Source organism: Cyprinus carpio, unplaced genomic scaffold (genome assembly GCF_018340385.1).
Source record: "Cyprinus carpio isolate SPL01 unplaced genomic scaffold, ASM1834038v1 S000006811, whole genome shotgun sequence".
Lineage (NCBI taxonomy): Eukaryota > Metazoa > Chordata > Actinopteri > Cypriniformes > Cyprinidae > Cyprinus > Cyprinus carpio.
This window is the reverse complement of record NW_024879397.1, coordinates 574,401-583,269: the sequence shown is the minus strand read 5'-3', so window position 1 is coordinate 583,269 and position 8,869 is coordinate 574,401. Positions and strand designations below refer to the sequence as shown.

At 37.3% G+C, this 8,869-nt stretch overlaps 1 long non-coding RNA gene across 2 annotated transcripts; it reads right to left on the bottom strand.

Moving 5' to 3' along the window:
• Nucleotides 1–3,500: 3,500 nt before the first annotated feature.
• LOC122144975 lies at nt 3,501–8,626 on the bottom strand. Of its 2 annotated transcripts, none has more exons than XR_006160007.1 (3): nt 8,568–8,626; nt 7,901–8,071; nt 3,501–3,558 (listed from the first exon to the last, which is right to left on the bottom strand). It is a non-coding gene; the product is annotated as an uncharacterized LOC122144975 (long non-coding RNA). The 2 variants fall into 2 exon arrangements; XR_006160008.1 differs by lacking the exon at nt 3,501–3,558 and adding an exon at nt 4,233–4,280.
• Nucleotides 8,627–8,869: the final 243 nt, after the last annotated feature.

The window sequence follows — 8,869 nt, the reverse complement described above, 5'->3', positions numbered from 1 at the left end:
TAACTAGTAAATTTTACACTTTTATGTGAAAACTAGTACAAGTAGATAAATAAATAAAAACGAGACTTACTCATGTTTATGTCTCTGACTGAATAAAGTGCTTCAATTCTTCTTTTTCTGAGGAATCCAAATCTCAAATCCCAACCAACATCACATCTTTGGGTGTGAATCATGACTTATCCTGCATCGCGAAGCAACAGTAAATAAAAAAACTGAAGAACAATCTTCAGCTGCGTTGTATTTCTGTGTGTGGGCGTTTAGTTATTCATAAGCCGCGCGCTCGTGAAACATTATAATCTCAAAAGCGTATTCAGCGCGTGGGCGTGGTCAATTTAGAAGATAATGAAGGGAGACGTAGAAAGAGGATTTATGTTTTGTTACATGCCACAAAAAAAGAGAAGAAGCGTCAATTAGTATTCGTGCTGGTTGTCGAAGCGCTGTTTGTGTGCGTGAGCTTCAGATGGCTGGCACACAGAAAACAGCTCACACAGCGCTCGGACAGTTTGTATAACTATCGAGCGTCGTTTATGGCTCGTCTTGTTGCCTTTGGCAGTCCTGTATTACGTCCGATACGTGAGTTTGAAAGAGAATGCACTCGTTGGTGGTAATCATAGACTGACATGGTGAGAAAAATGAGGACAGTGCCAAAATAAAGGTTTCCTATTTTATACTACAGAAAATATCGGTATTTTACTGCAGGGAGTTCCGCGTTTCCACTCCCGCATGTGGAATTGCCAAACTGAAAATTACTTTTCCTGAGTTTCCAGTTTATTACAATCAGTAAGGTTATTATTGATGCAGTCAAATACTCACTTCAGTGTGTGAGTGTACAGTGTTATTCCTGCAGTAGATCAGAGATCTGATTCAACTCGTGTCCCTAGTTCACGGCCACTCAGATTCAGCTCTTTCAGGAGTAACGGGTTTTACCCACACTTCCAGGCCACATACGGACAGCTTTCATCGAGCAGGACCCAAAAAACTGCAGAAGGAAGATGAAGATGGTCAAGCAACAGGTTGTTCAGCTATTTATACGTGAAGTGAATGAAGTGAAGTGAGTGAAGTGGAAGTGACGTGAAATTCAGAAAAGAGTATGGTGACCCATACTCAGAATTAGTGCTCCTGCATTTAACCAATCCGAAGTGCACACAACACAGAGCAGTGAAACCAACACAACATCTGTGGAACACACACCGGAAGCAGGTGGGCAGCCATTTTATGCTGGGCGCTCGGGGAGACAGTTGGGGGTTCGATGCTTGACAAGGGCACCTAAGTCATGGTATTGAAGGTGTAGAGAGAAAACTGTACATGACTCCCCCACCCAACAATTCCTGCCGGCCGGGGACCGTAAACTCACAAACCCTTCGATTGGGAGTACCGACTCTTAACATTAGGCAACGACTTCCCCCGGCCACGCCTTCCCAATTATAAGTTATACAAATAAAAGTTCCACCTAAAATATAATATTTAGCATATTCATCAGGTTTCACCTCAGAGTCGTGAGTTGACAGTGGATCCTGTAGTAAATCCTGAGCTGCTTCAACTCCTGATGTCCAGGGATCATTTCCTGATGAGATCCAGCTCTATCCAGGATGTGAAGGGTTTGATATCATGCGCTGAAGACAGCGCTTTATAACATTCTTCACTGTACTGCAGTCTGAAAAGTCTAAAGAAAGAAGAAAGAAGAAAGAAAGAATGAATGCTAATAATAAATAATGTATTACACCATTAGGAATTAACATTTCCATCACCTCAAAACACAATCGGTTGTCAATGTTTTATCAATGTATCTACACCAACACACCAATTTCACATCCACTGACCCATTCCTTGTGACACAGCATCAGTTTACAGGACCAGCTGGAGCTTTACATTGATTCATGTTTAGATTAACCAAATTCAATACCTGAGTATCTGTAGTGTCTGTGAATTTCTCAGCAGACTGGAGATTTCTGCTCACTCCAGAGTCTCCTATTTGATTCCTGCTCAGATCCAGCTCTCTGAGGTTTGAATTAAACGTCTGATGCCAGAGCAGCACAACCTTCATCTGTAATAATGATGCAGTTTAACCTGTAAAAGAGAGAACACAACTAATTAAGATATACATACAATTACACAGATAGCAGCTTTAGCTACTACTTTTATCCACCAATATGAGATTTGCATGACAATCACACTGTGAAATAACTTTTTTTTAATTTGATCATTACAGTATTTTGTATTTTACAATACAATACTGTGAAGCCTAAAATACCATACTTACAATGCTATATAGAACAAACAGCGTAGAGAAGAATTTAAGTTTTGAAGGAAGTAATAATATTACTATTGTACTATTTATGTCTTAATTTCTTTACTTTCGAATGTTTATCCCTCAGACTTTTATTTTGGTGGAAAATTACACGGTGAGCTTTAAGTTTCTGTGTTTAGTTCACAACAGGGTTCTGGTGAAATCTGTTAACATCTTTCTGCCAAAAAATATATGGAAATTACTTTAATGTAAAATAAGTGAAACTTCCAAGTTCATGTTATAAGTTCAAATAACTCGTTCACCAGCCATTTTTTTAAATTATTTATTTTTTTAACAGCCATTCAGAACTTCTTCTTCTAGCCAGAAGAAAAATATCAGAAAAAAAATCAAGATTACCAAAAACCACATCTTAAAATTAAAATATATTTCATATTAAATCTGATCCTGAATTATTGAATGCTTTCAGTTTACAACAGTCAACTTTTGTTTGGAGATACAAATAAACAAAATAAAAATAAAACAATTCTCAGTAATTTATAAAAACAGCATTTTAATTTGTTTTTATTTCCAAATATAGCTCAGTCCAAAATGAATGTTTAGTTAGTGTTAAACATGTTAAAGATTAACGGAGAGGCTGTCAATTGATAAAGTGATCAGCTGTTTCCTCACAAACATCTGTGTACTGAAACTCCACTGTTATCCTTTAAAAAAGTCAAATCGAGGTCTTGTCTCCAGCAGCTCCAGAGACAAGCGCTGTGACTCATACATCTCACAGACGTTACCACACCGGATGTGTCATCTGTACTCTATTCTGATGTTCAAGCTTCAACAGTGAATCTAATCAAGTGCGCAAAAGTTCACTAAAAGAATCAACAAAGTGAATTTTAAAGACACAGTGCTTCTTCATCCAGTGTGCTGACTGCTAAATGTTGGAGGGTAAATACTGGTTGAAGAACAAGATTTTATTGAGCCTTTTCTGATTTGATAACGGCACTAACCCATATCACAAATTTTGAGTTTATTTTGATTAGTTGTGCAGTCCTGATGAGAAGTGTAAAAATATTTTTATATTTATGAAACTGTGGTGGGGTCACTGCAGTCTGGGTAATTAATGGGATACACTTTTAAAATACTTACGTCAGCTTTTCCAGTTTACACTGTACATTTTCAAACAGAGTCAAGATGATCTTCATTCCTGGGTTTCCTAGTTATTCTCACTCAGATCCAGCTCTGTCAGATTTGAAGGGTTTGAATTTAGAGCTGCAGCCAGAACATGACACCCTCCTTCTGTGATACAGGTGTTCTTCAGACTGCATAAAAAGAGAAAACACTTCAGTTTCAATCTGAATATTTACCAGTATGTTTCAGCTGACAGTTGACAAATACTGATGATGATGATAGCCACATTACAAAAGTTACATTATGGTTTTTCAGTCAGCAAACTCTTTTATACAAGATACACAGAAACACTCACGAGCAGAAGCAAGAATTTAAAAGTGTCCTTGTAACAATGAAGATACCACATCAGTGTGTTGAGTGTACAGTGTTTTATCCTGCAGTAGAGCAGAGATCTGATTCACTCCTGTGTCTCTCCTAGTTTATGTTCACTCACTCAGATTCAGCTCTCTCAGGAGTAACGGGTTTTTACCCACAATTCCAGTAACATATTGACAGCCTTCATCTGCAGCAGGACCCAAAAACCTGCAGAAGAGAAGATGAAGTAAACTTCATTTCAGAAATAAACATTTGACTCTGAAACACTGTAAAAGGGGAGGATTTACTTTAGCTGTATTAATGAAATATTTTTTATAAATAAATTGCCTGCATCTTTATTTTGTATTATTTCATCATCTCTCACCTCAGAGTCTTGAGTTGACAGTTTGGATCCTGTAGTAAATCACTGAGCTGCTTCACTCCTGATGGTCCAGGATCATTTCCTGTGAGATCCAGCTCTATCAGGTGTGAAGGGTTTGATCTCAGAGCTGAAGACAGAGCTTTATAACCTTCTTCACTGATACTGCAGTCTGAAAGTCTAGAACAGAAATGAAAATGTAACATTTAACAGATTAAGTGAAAGTGAAAGTGACGTGACATACAGCCAAGTATGGTGACCCACACTCAGAATTCGTGCTCTGCATTTAACCCATCCAAAGTGCACACATACAGCAGTGAACACACACACACCGTGAACACACACCCGGAGCAGTGGGTATCATTTTTGCTGCGGCGCCTGGGGAGCAGTTGGGGCTCAGTGCCTTGCTCAAGGGACACCTCAGTCGTGGTGTTGCCGGCCCGAGACTCGAACCCACAACCTTAGGGTTAGGAGTCGACCTCTCTAACCAATAGGCCACGACTTCCCCATTTTTCCCCAGAATTAATAAGCTATTCTAGAAATTACCTTTACAATATTTATCCATAAAGTGAAATATTGTGTTCCTTGTCAGTTTACTGTGTAATTTAGTGTACAACTGAAACCCAAAAGGCCTAGGAGACCTTTAATATTTTACACATCAGCTCACCTGAGAACCTTCAGTTTACAGTTACTGAAAAGGGTCATGAACTGAGAAATTACATTTCCCTGCGATCTTTTGACATGTAACAGGTCAATGTACTATAAAAACATTGAAAAACTCAAAAAATAACAAAAAATTACGACTTTATTCAGCATTTTCTTCTCTTCGGGTCTGTTGTGAGCGCGTTCACAAACACTGCAGTGACGCTGCTGACGTGTTTCTTTGTTATTGAGCGCACCAGAGAAACACGTCAGCAGCGTTGTACGTCAACAGTCACAGCAGTCGCACTCACAACAGACCCGGAAGAGAAGACAAATCCTGGATAAAGTCGTAATTTTTGTTATTTTGGAGCAAAGTGTATTTTCGATGCTTCAACAAATTCTAACGGACCCTCATGCTTTTTTTTTTATCTCTGTCAACTTTCTAAAGTGAAACCTTTCTTATTACAGAGTAACTTCCAAACGGTGTTCCATGCTTTTCTAACAAATCGTTTAGACTATTGTAATTCTATTGTAATAATTGATTTTAAAATTCTTTGTATTTGTTTATAAAAGCCCTCAATAATTTGGCCCTCAGTACATGACTGCCCTGCTCCATCCGTACACTCCTTCTAGAACATTGAGATCCAGAGATCTCTGGCTACTCATCGTGCCTAGATCTAGACTTAAAACACGAGGCGATCGAGCTTTTGCAACCGAATCTCTGTAACTGTCTATCTATTCATATTAGATTAGCCCCCTTTATTTCTGCTTTTATGTCTGCTCTAAAGACATATCTAATCTCTCTAGCATTCAATACCCCTTGATCATTTGTTTAATTGTTTTGTTATTGTTGTGTTTTAAATTTGAGAGTCTTGTTTTATTCATCTTATTTCTGAATTTTTATTCAATTCTGTACAGCACTTTGGTCAACTTTAGTTGTCTTATAAATGTGCTTTACAAATAAATATTGTATTGTATTGTCAAAACCTGGATACAAAATAACCTATTATATCTATATAATGATGTTTTTTGATGTAAAAATCTTGGTAACATTATAGGTGCAACACAGAGAACATTATAAAATAATTAAAAAAAATGCAGTACATGACCCCTTTAAGGTTTCAATTATCTAAAACTCAGGTGTTAAAGTCTTTCATCTAAATAATCCACAACATACAAACAACCTCAGAATGGTTGAAAAACAAGAAAATTAAAGTTTTGAAATGGCCTAACATAAGCCCACTCTTAACCCTCTGAGGTCTAAGGGTATTTTTGGGGCCTGGAGAAGTTTTGTCATGCCCTGACATTTGTGCTTTTTTCAGTTTCTTATAAACATCTAATGGCTAAAGTCTAATCTCACTGTAATCAGCACAAACTGGGCTATAATAATAATAATAATAATAATAATAATATAATAATAATAATAATAATAATAATAATAATAATAATAATAAATAATAATGTAATAGCAGCATGTATGTACATGATTGTGTTTTTGAGAAAAAAAAAAAAAGTTATGCGTGGTTAGTGTAAAACTAAAAATGTTAAATCACTTGAATAAGGCCATAAAACATACAGAACATTGGTTCCCGGGACTTTTGAGAACTGGAGCTCGTAGCCTAGAATTGTTTTTTTCTAAATGATGTGAAAAATCATCTTGTTTACTCACTTACAGAAAACAATATATTGATTTAAATTTTCTAAGACACTTTTTGTTGGGTAAAAGTCATATGCGAGTAGGCGTCAACTATCATGAATTCAAACACCTGAGAAGACAAAGGCCTGCATAATGAGCTGCATAATGAGCCTTTCAGTCAGCTGTGTCACTGAGAGGGATGAGTTACACGAAAGAATGTGAGGACAAAATAAAAGTATATAATTTTATGTTTGTAGTTTATTTAGAATATATTTAATTATCCCACAACATAATTTAATATCCACTTGCGAGTGCAGATAAACAGTTTATTAGGAACAATCAAAGCTGACTTTCAAAGCTGAATTTTTGCATCATTACTCCAGTCACACAATCCTTCAGAAACCCTTTTAACAATCTGATTTTCTACAAAAAAATAAAAATTTTGTTATTATTATTATTATCATTATTATTATTATTATTATTATTGTTGAAAAATGAGAAAAGAGCTGAGAATATTTTTTCAGGTTTTTTGGGAGGGGGATAAATTGAAAGAACAGCATTGCATTTGTTACAGTTACATTTATTTGTTACATTTATATTATTTACATCAAGCTTTTGAATGGTATAGTATTGTATATTGTTATTGAAACTTCATAATGTTTTACCTGATTATACATTTAGTCAGGAAATATAGTTTGGAAAAAGTCTAACTAGTAAAATGTTTACACATTATGTGAACACTAGTACAGGTATATAAATAAATAAAAAGAGACTTACTCATGTTTATGATCTCTGCTGAATAAAGTGCTTCATTCTTTTTTTCTGAGGAAATCCAAATCTCAAATCCTCAACCACATCACATCTTTTTGGGGTGAATTATGACTTATTCCTCTCATCGCGAAGCAAACAGTAAAATAAAAAAAACGAAGAACAATCTCGCTGCGTTGTCTTCTGTTGTGTGTGGGCGTATTCAAGCCGCGCGCTTCAGTGAAAAATTATCATCTCAAAAGCACGTTCAGCGCGTGGGCGTGGTCAAATTAGAAGATAATGAAGGGAGACGTGAAAGACGGATTTATGTATTTGTTCATCCATGCACAAAAAAAAGAGAAGAGAGCTCAATTTAGTATTCGTGCGGTGTCGACGCGGCTGTTTGTGTGCGTGCGCTTCAGATGTGTGCACACAGAAAACATCTCACACAGCGCTCGACAGTTCTGTCAACTATCGAGCATCGTTTATGCTCGTCTTGTGCCTTTGGGCAGTCCTTATATTAAGTCCTGATATTTGAGTTTGAAAGAGAATGCACTCGTTGGTGGTAATGCATAGACTGACATTGTGAGAAAATGAGGACAGTGCCAAAATAAAGGTTCCTATTTATACTACAGATATCGGTATTTTACGCATGGCAGTTACGCAGTTTTACCAATCCGCATTGTGGAATTTCCAACTGAAAATTTACTTTTCCTGAGTTTCCTAGTTTATTCCCACTCAGTAATGTTATTATTGATGCATGTCAAATACTCACTTCAGTGTGTTGAGTGTACAGTGTTTATCCTGCAGTAGAGCAGAGATCTGATTCACTCCTGTGTCTCCTAGTTCACGTCCCCTCAGATTCAGCTCTTTCAGGAGTAACGGGTTTTTACCCACAATTCCAGTCACATACTGACAGCCTTCATCTGCAGCGGGACCCAAAAACCTGCAGAAGAGAAGATGAAGCTGGATTCAGAAGTTAAATTAAATTAAATTCACCCAACAATCAGCCAATTGAAGTGAAGTGAAGTGAAGTGAAGTGACGTGACATTCAGCCAAGTATGGTGACCCACAGTTAGTGCTCTGCATTTAAACCCATCCGAAGTGCACACACACAGAGCAGTGAACACACACACACACTGTGAACACCACCCGGAGCAGTGGGCAGCCATTTTTTTGCTGCTCACCCGGAGAGCAGTTGGGGGTTCGATGCCTTGCTCAAGGGCCAAGTCACATATTGAAGGTGGAGAGAGAACTGTACATGCACTCCCCCCACCCACAATTCCTGCCGGCCCGAGACTCGAACTCACAACCCTTCGATTGGGAGTCCGACTCTCTAACCATTAGGCCACGACTTCCCCGGCCACGACTTCTTTTATAAGTATACAAATAAAAAGTTCACCTACATATAATTTATTTTGTATTATTTCATCAGGTCTCACCTCAGAGTCTTGAGTTGACAGTTTGGATCCTGTAGTAAATCACTGAGCTGCTTCACTCCTGATTGTCCAGGATCATTTCCTGTGAGATCCAGCTCTATCAGGTGTGAAGGGTTTGATCTCAGAGCTGAAGACAGAGCTTTATAACCTTCTTCACTGATACTGCAGTCTGAAAGTCTAAAGAAAGAAAGAAAGAAAGAAAGAATGAATGAATAAATAAATAAATAAATGTATTACACCATTAGGATATTAACATTTCCCATCACCTCAAAACATCAATCAGTTTGTCAATGTTTTATAAATGT